Source organism: Rhipicephalus microplus, chromosome X, assembly GCF_043290135.1.
Source record: "Rhipicephalus microplus isolate Deutch F79 chromosome X, USDA_Rmic, whole genome shotgun sequence".
Classification (NCBI taxonomy): domain Eukaryota; kingdom Metazoa; phylum Arthropoda; class Arachnida; order Ixodida; family Ixodidae; genus Rhipicephalus; species Rhipicephalus microplus.
In genome coordinates, this window is record NC_134710.1 from 265,031,700 (window position 1) to 265,044,247 (window position 12,548).

The window sequence follows — 12,548 nt, forward strand, 5'->3', positions numbered from 1 at the left end:
TCAAATCGTAAAACAGCCTACCCGTATTCAAGGGTGCTGTTCTAATATACTCGACTTGGTGTTCTTAAGCGATCATTTTCCCGCAGATAATGCACAGGTCGAAATTCTTGAGGGCATATCAGACCACAAAGTTATTCAGGGCTCCGTTTCCATAGTTGACATCCCTATACCGTCCAACTCTTTTTCTGCCTATCTTGACTTTAACCATGCCGATGACAACAGTATACTTGATCATCTTTTCCATAAACTTGCTTCATTTGAACTACTTGCGAATGATTCAAACACAAATGAGGAAATACTATGGGCAAGCTTCAAATCAGTCGTAACACATTGCGTTATTAACTTTGTGCCATCTAAAACAAAGAAAACACGAAAAGATAATCCCTGAATAACGCGTGAAATTATTCATTGCAAGAGTAAAGTAAAGCGCCTCAGAAAAACTTTGAAGGCAAAACCTACTCCACAAATTCGAAACAAGTTGAGTCAAGCAATTACAAAGATGAAATCCCAAATAAAAATGTCCAAAGCAAACTATTTTACAAGTACGCTACCCAACTTTTTGAAAACGTCTCCCCAGAAGTTCTGGAACTACCTTAATCCCAAAAACCGTATTAGGCCCGCGGCCCCGGAAGAAAGCAAAGATAAAGCAAACTCGCTAAATAACTATTTCCAATCTGTTTTCACAATTGATGATGGAAATGTGCCTGATGTTGACATTTGCAACACCCGGCATATTGAACCACTTGTTGTGACAGAGTCCGGAGTGCTTAATTTGTTGTTAAAATTAGATACTAAGAAGTGTGCCGGTCCCGATAACTTGCCAAATGAATTTCTTAGGCGATATGCTGAATGGGTTGCCAAAGAGTTGTGTATACTTTTCAATAAGTCCCTATCAACCTGTTCCCTCCCCCAAGAGTGGAAAATTGCAAAAGTTGCTGCTGTTCATAAATCTGGTAGCGAAGCTGACCCTTCAAATTTCAGACCCATCTCACTAACCAGCACAACTTGCAAACTACTGGAACACATTATTCTTAAACATCTAACGTTGTACCTTGACCAGAATCACATCTTATCGCCACAACAACACGGTTTTCGCCAAGGACTATCTACAGTTACCCAACTGGTTGAACTAATTTACGACATCTCCCTCATTGTAGACTGTACAAAACAAACCGATTTAATTCTATTAGATTTCTCAAAGGCGTTTGATCGGGTGCCACACAAAAAACTTATAAAAAATTAGAAGCAACGATAGGCGCAGGCCCACTTACTGACTGGATCGACAATTATCTGAGTAATCGAACACAGTATGTGCAAGTCAATCGCGAAAGTTCTTCCATAGCCAACGTTACGTCAGGTGTACCGCAGGGCAGTGTTTTGACCCCCATTGTATGTTTGATCTTCATTAATGATTTACCTGCTGGCATTGGTGTTAATGTGAGGCTTTTCGCTGATGATTGTATACTTGACCAGGAAATAAACGCCCCAGAAGATCATGTAAAACTGAACAATGCCTTGCAGTTCATATCTAAGTGGTGTGCTCTTTGGCAAATGACCCTGAATGTTAATAATCTGCTCTCTTGAGGATAACAAGAAAAAAGCAAGTATCTGAATTTGTTTACGTTATAAATAACTCTCCACTTCCGGTAGTGACTGAACACAAATATCTAGGTTTAACTTCAACGCAAGATTTTAGATGGGATATCGACGTTAGTCATGTCACATCAGCTGCATTAAAACGGCTGTTTTTCCTTCGTAGAAGTCTCGCTTCCGCGCCATCTGAAACGAAACTTCTAGCCTACAAAGCAGTCGTCAGACCTGTCTTAGAATATGCAAACGTCGCGTGGTTTCCCTTTACAAACAATCTCATAAATGCCCTAGAACGAATACAACAAAAAGACATAAGATTTGTCTATAACAAGTACAGAACAACTGACTCACCCACAGAACTTTTAAAAAAAGCAGGTCTCTAAACAATAAAAAACCGCGCTAAACTGGCACGTCAGAAATTCCTATATCAGTTAGTTCACCAACAGCTAAACATTGACAGTTCAAAGTACATGTCATTTAAAGAAACAAGGCCAACACGACAAAAGCATTCTCAGACACTGAATGAATATCAGTGCCGGACGGACTGTCTGAAATATTCTTTTTTTCCACTAGCAATTCGCGAGTGGAATAACTTGCCAATCAGTATAACAAACAGTCAATCATTGGAAACTTTTTCATCTCTGCTTGAATGTTATTTATTGTCTTCAGAACAGACGAACCCTGTTTTTTTCTTGTCCACTGTTTGAAGTGCTCACTTTTCTTTTTTCAGTAATAGTTGGAATTGATCTCCTATGCTACTGAATGTATGTTAGTGGTACAGATGTAGTCATCAAATGTATTTCTGTCGGCTTTGTCTCACTCGTTATTATAATATTTCAGTGGGTACCCTCTGTATAATCTTGCCCTTTCACAATGTATGTGCCCTTCCTGCATTAATCCCTATTGGGATTGCCAGTATATGTAAATAAATAAAATAAATAAATATACCAGTGTCATCGAGGCCGTACAGGTGCTCACCGGCTGATCGCAAGTTCATCCGAGAACAGGTGAATGACTATCTCTCCAAGGGCGTCATAAGACCGAGCGAAAGCGAGTACGGTGCCCCAACGATAGTCGTCGACCAACCGCTCCACCCGACGACTCCACGAAGAATGGTACACGACTATCGCAAGCTCAACGAGAAAACCATCAACCCTTCTTATCCAATGCCCGTCATGGAAGACGTTATTGACAATGTCATGCGCGACAGATCGGCTTACTTCACTATGTTGGACGTGAAGACGGCATTTCTGACTATACGAATTAAGCCGGACGACGTACACAAGACCGCATTCGTCACTTCAGACGGAAAGTACGAATACCTTCGAGTGGCCTTTGGATATTGCAAGGCCCCTCAGACCATGCAGAGAGTCATGCGTCGCACGTTCGATGGCTTATCTAGGACAGCTACGTACATGGACGATGTCGGGCAGGGAGCCACAACAGTGAGGGAGGCTTTGGATTTGCTGAACGAAGCACTCAGGAGAGTCGTGACCAATGGCTTGAAAATTGATCTCCGGAAATGCCAGTTGATTCAAGACAAAGTATCTTTCCTGAGTTCCGTGATCTTCGTCGAAGGACGAACACTGGACGAATCCAGAGTTGCCGCTGTCGAGAAGTTCGAGCCGCATCGCAACGCAAAGAAGCTGTACTCCTTCCTGCAGTTCGCTAACCACTACCGATAGTTCATACCGGAGTTTGCAAAGGTCACGCACAAGCTACGGCACCTTCTGGCGAAGGACGTTCCTTTCGTAGGGACTGACGCTCATGAAGCAGCCGTCAACGCCATAAAACACGCCTTGAAGAACCCGCCAATTTTGGCGAGCTTCTGCCCAGACTGCCCGACTAACGTTCACGTCGACGCTTCGCGAACCGGGCTGGGTGTGGTGCTTTCTCAAACTCAAGACGGAAAGAAGTGAATCATAGAGTACGCAAGCAGATCACTAAACGAGCACGATCGTGGTCTACACTCTAATATGATCGAGTGCATGGCGCTCCACTGGGCGATAACTGAGAAGTTTTCGGTCTACCTGAGAGGAGGCCCTCGTTTTACGGTGTTCACGAACAACTTCAGCTTGTCATACCTCGTCCAGAAGGGAGCCAGCAACCGCAGATTTGCGAGGTGGACGTTCGACTTAGCAGAGTACACCTTCGACGTCAAGCACAAGCCAGGACGCCAGAACTCCGCTGCTGACGCACTCTCGAGGCAGTCGGAATCTGCAGAGGCTTACGACCGGGGCGTTTCGACCCGAGACCTCCACTGCTACGCAGTAGTGGTCGGCAAACACAGTCGCTACGCGAGTTTCAGGAAAGGGATACTGACTGCAAAAGATTTCGGGAGGAGGCCAAGCACAAATCTTCAGACTACGAGATCGAAAACAATATACTGGTGGAGAAATCTCTCGAGGGAGGACGGGTCAGTCGGTGGGTGATCATTCCAGCTGCCCTCCAAAGCAGTGTGATGATCGTTTTCCACGACAATAACGGCCACCTAGGCATCGAGAAGACAAGAGACTTGATCCAGCGAAAGTACTGGTGGCCATCGATGAGAAAGGACATACGCGAGTATGTTGACTCCTGCCACACGTGCCAGACTATCAACGCCAGCACGACACGGAATGAAGGTTGTCTCATACCACGCGATATTCCTACTGAGCCAAACGCGGTAATATCCCTGGATCACACAGGTCCACTAAACGAGAAGGGAGACCACATCCTCGTGTATATTGACCACGCCACGAGATACATGGACGCCGTGACCGTACCGAGTACTTCGTCGACGCACTACCTCGACTTCATGACAAACCGGTGGCTTCCGCGATTCGCAGTTCACAGCGTCATTATTACGGACCAAGCCAAGGGATTTGTGAACACGAAAACCAACCAATTCCATCACAGACTGGGAATTGCTCATCAGAACTCCCCACCGTACTGGGCAAAATCGAACGGACTGATTGAGCGAATGGTAGGAGCGTTGAAACAGGTGCTATGCAAAATGCTAAACAACAAGAACAAATGGCAGAAGGAACTACCCCGAGCAACGCTAGCAATCAACGCCACGAAGCATCGTCACAGTGGCCACAGCCCATTTCGACTCATGCACGGCTATGACCCAAAACTGCCAGGAGAGCTCAACCTCGCCTCAGTCGAGAAGGACATCGACGAGTCTCATAGACTACACGACTTGGCAAGGGGACGTGTGGAGACAAGAGAGAGGCTACTGCAGAGTCAGCGCAAAACAACGGTCCGATACGACAAGAAGCGGCGAACTCCGAGGTTCATAACGGGGGACCTCGTCCTGCTTGAGCTGAGCACTCGAGGTACTTTAGACCCTCGCTATAAAGGCCCGTTCGAGACAACGGCCCTCGTCAGAGGAAACAGGGCCGAGATCCAAAGAGTACCCCACACACCGGGCATGATCAATCGAAAAATCGTCAACGTGGAGTAGCTTCGTAGATATAAGGAGCCGCTCCTAGAAGTTACGAAACCATCGCCATCTAACGACACGCACGCCTGAGGACAGGTGCAATTTTCGGGAGGGCCGTGTCAGTGGCACTCGAGTTCGCACAGCTGAATTTTCCGGCAGCGTCCCCGTGCTTTCTCGGGAAACGCTGCACTGCGTTAACGTGGACTCCGAGCCCTGAGCGCGTCCACTCGACGCGGTTGCCCGTTGGTTCAACGAACATTAAAAAAAAACAAAAGTGAGCCTTCGAGCCGGCACCACATAGCAACGCATCGCCAGAGAGAGGAAAACGAGCCGAGATTCGAGCCAGGACCGCAGAGCAAAGCATCGCAGAGCGAGCCGAGACGCGAGTGGCGTCGGATGTATCTGATCGAGCTCCAGCACCGAGTCCAGTTTCCTTATACCTGTAACCACTGCAGATTCACCTGTAACTTACCACAATACAGTTTTTCTAAAAATTTGAATCTTGCCTTCACTACATTCATTCGGACATCGCTGACAAGTTGAATACAATATGTCACCAATCAAACAACGTACTACACAGTACAATCAGCCACACTCAAAACAACGGACACAGACAACAATACGCACTACACTGCAGTCGCATGCATTGCCCAACTAAGACACTTGAAGACTAAAGAGATAGAAAACCTATTCAGTCCAAAGTTCTTGGAACAAAAGTCTGGATGATATTCTTCCGAGAATGACTCACTCGAAGTCCAGCGTTGTTGTCGTTCCGCTGCCCCCGAAGTTTCTCTTCCAGGAAACCCCGAAGTTTCTCTTCCAGGAAACCTCTGTCGTTCCGCTGCCCCCAAAGTTTCTCTTTCAGGAAACCTCGAAGTTTCTCTTCCAGGAAACCTCTGTCGTTCCGCTGCCCCCGAAGTTTCTCTTCCAGGAAACCTCTGTCGTTCCACTGCCCACGAAGTTTCTCTTCCAGGAAACCTCGCGTCTTCACTTGGCCGCTCTCCAAACTTCAAACTTATTCGCCGGAAACACGTCGGCTTCACACTCGCAGCAGTTGCCACGCGTCTTCGCTCGATAGGGGTAGACACACGCTCTTCCCTGTTGCTCGAGCCTTCCCCCCTCAGGTGGAAATCCTCTTCTTCTCCTGCTTTGTCCCTACGGACAAAACCTTCGCCGACTACACGGCGGAATCCCTACGCACTCTGGCACTAACTTCCGTCTTCTCCTGATCTCCCATCTCGGCTGCTCGATTAAATACCTTCCACGCGAGATTCCAGAAAGTTCTCATCCTTTCGTCGGCGCGATACGCAGCGAAGGCTGGGGAGAGGGCGAGACTTTTGAAGGCCGTCCCTGACGGATGACACAAACCGGCATCCACACGCCCCTTTCCATCTAGAAAATTCCAGAGCTTGCTCGGCCGCCGATGCGAGGATGTTTCGTCGGCGAACCCACGCTTCCGAGGGGAGAGGGGCGCGCGCCCGAGGAGTCTTTGGATGGTTGTTTTTTTTCGCTGACCTTGCGGCGTCTCTCTCGCGCTTTATCGCGAGAATTTGGCAGCGCGCCCGTTTTGAGCGCTCGTTTTGTGACACCACCTCAGTCACAAAAGTTGGTCAGCCGAACAAGTTGAAGACAGCCTAGGCGTGGATAATGGTTGAGGTATGCGCACTATTTTCCATCGATAATATGCGCAGAGGCGGTTGCAAGTGGAGTTTGCAAACTGCGTTGGTGTCTTCCAGAAGCCTGTCCACTCTGTGCTGGTTCTTCTCGCAAACTTTCAGCCTGTTTTCATCCTTCAGGACGCTAAACAATGACAGGTCCTGCTTACTCTTCAGTAACACGTTGCCTGTTAGACACCCAAGCACCTAACAGTGGTTTTGGTGTTGTCGCGGCATGGTTACAGTATGCATCGTAAAGCAATCTGTCATCTTGTGTGGTGCGTAACGTTCAAAGCTGATGGCAAAACCTCGGTGCAACAATGTCCACAGCCATACAATGTGGCTCAAACTCTGTTGCTCTGCAGGACTTGACTGGCTCACAACCGGCTCAGCTGCAACGTCCCTCCTAAAATTCTTACATTGATGGCGATGCCAGCTCCGCCGCTCGTGCGACCAAAGAACCACAAACGTGCGACATTTCTGGAGCCACCCCTCGGCATACCCTCCGCCGGAGAGTGAGCCCACTGCCCCTTCTAGTACACTGTAGCTGGGCATGCCCTCTCCTACCTTTCCTTCCTCCGTGTGTTTGGCATTGCTACAGTAAGAAGGGGGCAGTGGAGTGAACGAGGCGGCCGCACCGTATCTCCGGCTGATTCTCCGGCGGGTGATAATACCGGCAGCGCTGGAGTCGCAAGGTACTGAAGATCTCAAAAAACGCCTGCATTGGGAGCGCGCACGAGTAGCCCGCGAAAGCGTGTATTTTCTTGTTTTTATCGCGTTTAATGCGTTTCAGAGCCTTTAACAGTGTATGCACACTTCATAATCGCAATAAGGCTGGAGTAAATATTCAGACACGCAGAAAATGCGTCGGGACATCAACTGCTTCAAGAGCCCGCCGACAAAAAAAATAACGCATGTAGTACAATCAGAACTTGCAAGAATCCGCTTAGCTTTTCACTCAAGTAGCGCTTTATGCGGTGCTACATCATAAGTGGCTACTGGCAAGCTACAAAGAGGGAAATATCAAAACCGTGAATAAATCATGTGCTCGTTTTGTCGGCAGTTTCTATATCCAGAGCACTTTTTCATTTAAGTCCACACGTCCTGGATTGTTTCGTGAGAAACCCGATTATAAGTAATGTTGCCACCCCATTTATATCGCTGACGACTTAGTTTGATCATCCCAGTTTTGCGGAAGATAATAATTATTGTTCCTGAAAGGCTTTCTCGTTTTAACCGCGTGATCTTGCGCTCACTTTGCTTCTTCTATGCAAGCTCCAGGAGGCCGAGTTAAAAGAACGCCTGTACCTCCTTGTCGGTAGCTCTATGTGAAAAGGGTTATCTTGAACATAATAAAGAGTGCCAGTTGTATAGTATACATAGCCCGTCTCTTACTCTGCGTGAATTCACTGTAACCACACTATAAAAAAAGAGCGAGTAAAAATGGTGTCTTTTTGTCTCACAACAATAATCGTCATCTATATTGCGTTCCATCCTTAAGCTACCGCCCGGCGCCCGGTACATTCCGGTCTCAAATCGACATGCTCATTATGGCTACTTTGCCTTCTCGATAGGAAAGTGGCCAGCGCCGAGTTGTCAAGAAAAGAAGCGCACGCAAGCCTGGTGACGATTATTGTTGTGGGACAAAAATAGACCCTTTTTACTCGATATTTTTTTAGAGTGCAGTTCTCATTTTGTACTGACAGCTTAAATTGCAATTCTTTCCTCATATGTTATTGGCGTAACGCCGTTGCAAGCGAGAAAATTTATGACGATGTTTACTAATATAGGTGTAGCTCTTTTTTAGTGTCAAAAGTGTAGGAAGGCGTTGGTGCATTTTGTTTTGAGAAAGATACCTTGTATACGTACACAGTAAACACACACACACACACACACACACACACACACACACACACACACACACACACACATATATATATATATATATATATATATATATATATATATATATATATATATATATATATATATATATATTCACAAGTCCCGGCATTTAAGTCGCACGTCTCCGCCCCCTTAACAATATCCATGCAATGCCCCTTAGAACAGCCGCTATTTTTACGTCGCGTGCATGTTTTGTGCAATTACGTTAGACTTTAACTAATTTTCAGATCTCATACTGTCGAAAAGGTAAAATATACAGTGCGCATTAGTACAGAGGCAAGCTATATTCAGCTTCGCCAACTGTAAACGTTTGGCGCAGGGCTACCCAGGATTTTTTTTGAGGGGGGGGGCTGAAGTGCAGCAGAACGACTAACTTTGGCAATTGGTGGTCGCTGCGAATACGTGTAATTATTTAGTATACCCTGAAAAGTTAAATTACAAAAACATTTCGTGCTGTAGGGGTTCAGATTCCCTTCCTCGCACCCCTACTTACAACCTCCTGGTTCTGCGTGCGTTTCACATGGTTTTTTTTTCATCCCACAGATTTCTGAGCTCACTCAACTTTCAATAAATGGAGTCAGTTATTCTTAATACTTTCGGCACCTGCTCAACGAAGAAAGAGTTGAGAGAAGAAATCAGAATAAGACACGCTCCTTTTAAATATTTTTCAATCTGTCACAAGGACCTTTATGCAGCTCAAATTCAGTAGATCGGCGTGTCATACTTCAAGGGTCATTAGATCATGTGCTAGATATGAATTGTGGGCAGGTGTAAATCTGCATCAAAAAAGCGAACCGGGGAAGCCGGAGCGTATAGCAGTTGCTGCGCCCGGTGTGCGGCTCTATCAGTAATATTCCACTGCAGCGCCGCTGCTACGGGCAACGCGGAAGGCATCAGGCGGCGAGGCGCGGTCACGCCATTGAACACTTCTAGTAAACTCTAGCGTTGCATAGGCTGTTGCCAGACTAACACCAAATTTGGCAAATAAATTGATTCCTGTAGCTGTGGCTTCTCCGTGAGGATTTGGTGTCGTCCGCGGCGCAATATGCGAGTGCATGACCGACGCTGGCCATTTTAATTAACGGAATGAACCGCGCCTTGCAGACGGTGGGCCGCATTCTCTTGCTGTGTGTGCTGCTGTGCAATTAGGAGATCGTGCCTCAGAGTTAGGGAGTCAACGACGCGTCTTCCGCCGTGCATTTTGCGAGTGCGATGAACTTGTCCAAGAGTGTGTGTGTGACGTAATCAACGCAATGAACCACGCGTTACAGAAGTCGGGTCGCGTTCTCTTGCTGTGTGCGCAGGTGTGCAATTAAGATATCGCAACACAGCATTAGGGACGACGGGGAAAACTGAATAGAGTCGCAGCAGGCAGTGCGCTGCCCCCCCCCCTTTTTTTCTCAGCTGATCGTGCCGCGTCGACCGCGTTGCACGACGGGGACGCTATGCTTCCCCTAGCTGTGTCAGCACAAGACATATCGTTCGGACTCGTGTAATGTGACGAATAAACGTCCCAAGGCTGGCTAATCGGGGTACCTCGGATATGCTACAGCTATAGACGCCTAGAAGGTTGCTTTATCGACACAGTTTGAGCGAATTAGGCGTGACTCGCGGGTACCTGTAAATAGGACTGACCAGACGCCGTCGCTTGGAGGGCCCCACCCACAATAAATACGAACGACCGAAATTCCAAATAATGAATGCTTATGCGGGTGTATATACACACACACACACATATATATATATATATATATATATATATATATATATATATATATATATATATGTATGTATGTATACATATATATATATGTATATAATTGACTTGAGTGATGATTGATTGATTTGTGGGGTTTAACGTCCCAAAACCACTTTTTGATTATGAGAGACGCCGTAGTGGAGGGCTCCGGAAACTTTGACCACCTGGGGTTCTTTAACGTGCACCCAAATCTGAGTACACAGGCCTACAACATTTCCGCCTCCATCGGAAATGCAGCCGCCACAGCCGGGATTTGATCCCGTGATCTGCGGGTCAGCAGCCGAGTACCTTAGCCACTAGACCACCGTGGCGGGGCTATATATATATATATATATATATATATATATATATATATATATATATATATATATAGTCCATCGTATACAACCTCGTCAGGTTGTATACGATGGACTATTGATCAGCTACCCGCTCGTATTAAGTTCACGTGCTACGTGACGCCACATATGCGCATAAAAGAGTGTTTCACACTCGTTGCTTGGCATATAGATGACGCTGACTGACGCTCCTACTTCTAAATTCACATATAAACACAAAAAAATGGATGGAGGGAAGGCCGCTGTGATAGCTCAGTGGTTAGAGCATCGAACGCACTATTCGAAGGTCGTTGGTTCGATTCCTGCTCACGGCTGGTATTTTTCACCCACATTTCTTTCTTCTTATTTACATTCAATTGGTTCTAACAACTTCCCCTATACATTCCTTGGCATTACTGTCTGTTAGATCTCATTTATATTGTCGCGAGAGGAAACAATAGGCAGGAACTCGAAGTGGAGGACTGTTTACTCAGCCAGAGCTGCTATTGACTTCTTCGCTCACCAACACAGCGTGGCATTACCCTCTCCCCAATGAAAAAAAAAGAAGAAGAAGCATCGAATGAATGCCATGGCTCCGAAAAACAACGAAAGGTAGTAAGAAATGTCTGTGTCCATTGAAAAGAAAAAGGACGAGATGAAAAATAAAGAGGCAAGAAAGTAATGTGCAATTGTCTTGAAGGATATTGCCACATCACAAAGTTCTTGTCTTGCAGTCAACGAGAATAGTACGGCTTCATCCTGGAGACGTGAACCACATCCGAGGAGCGGGGTCTGCGAGAACGGTGTGACGTGTCTGCTGGGACAACTTCGTAGTTCAGTTCGCCGAGGCGATGAAGAACTCGGTAGGGTCCGAAGTACCGACATAACAATTTTTCTGAGTGTCCACGTTGACGTATAGGAGTCCAAACCCAGACTAGGTCTCCGGGTTCGTATATTACTGCTCTGTGGTGGGTGTTGTACCGGAGAGCATCTTGATTTTGCCGCGATAAAATGCGAAAGCGTGCCAGCTGCCGGGCGTCTTCGGCACGCTGAACAAATACATCTGCGTCCGGGCTGATCGTGTCCGGCAGAGTTGGTTGCAGCATGGTGTCAAGCATTGTGGTGACGTCGCGGCCGTAAACCAGACGAAAAGGAGCAAAGCCGTTGGTTTCCTGCAAAGCCGTATTGTAGGCAAATGTTATATACGGGAGGATTTCGTCCCTATTCTTCTGATCCTTGGCGACATACATCGAAAGCATATCTGCAATCGTTTTGTTAAGACGTTCGGTTAACCCGTTAGTCTGTGGGCGGTACGCAGTTGCTGTTCGGTGCGTCGTGCCGCTCAGCAACAGGATCTGTCGGAGCAATTGTGCCGTAAAAGCAGTACCACGATCTGTGATGACGACAGCGGGAGCACCGTGGCGGAGAACGATGTTCTTGATGAAAAAGTCAGCCACCTCGGAAGCAGTTGCTCGCTGGGCGGCTTGTGTTTCGCAGTATCTGGTCAAGTAATCGGTGGCAACCACAATCCAGCGGTTACCAGCCGTAGACTTCGGAAATGGGCCGAGTAAATCCATCCCGACCTTTTCAAAAGGTTCGTGGGGGGGTCGCAAAGGGTGAAGCAGACCGGCTGGTTTCGTCGTTGGAGTTTTGCGGCGCTGACAGGCTGTGCATGTCTTGACGTACTGCCGGACGGTTTTCGTATGTTTCCGCCAGTAGTATTTGTTCTTGATCCGCGCCAGAGTACGCGCGAAGCCAAGATGCCCTGACGATGGCTCGTCGTGACTAGCCCGCAAAACATCATCGCGGAGAGCAGCAGGAACGACGAGGAGGTAAACAGTTTTCGTTGAGTGAAAGTTGCGCTTGTAGAGGATGCCTTGGCGTAAACAGAAAGATGA

At 47.0% G+C, this 12,548-nt stretch overlaps 1 non-coding gene across 1 annotated transcript; it reads left to right on the plus strand.

Moving 5' to 3' along the window:
* The first annotated feature begins 10,912 nt into the window (after nt 1-10,912).
* On the plus strand, nt 10,913-10,985 carry TRNAV-CAC (transfer RNA valine (anticodon CAC)). The gene has a single exon. It is a non-coding gene; the product is annotated as a tRNA-Val (tRNA).
* Nucleotides 10,986-12,548: the final 1,563 nt, after the last annotated feature.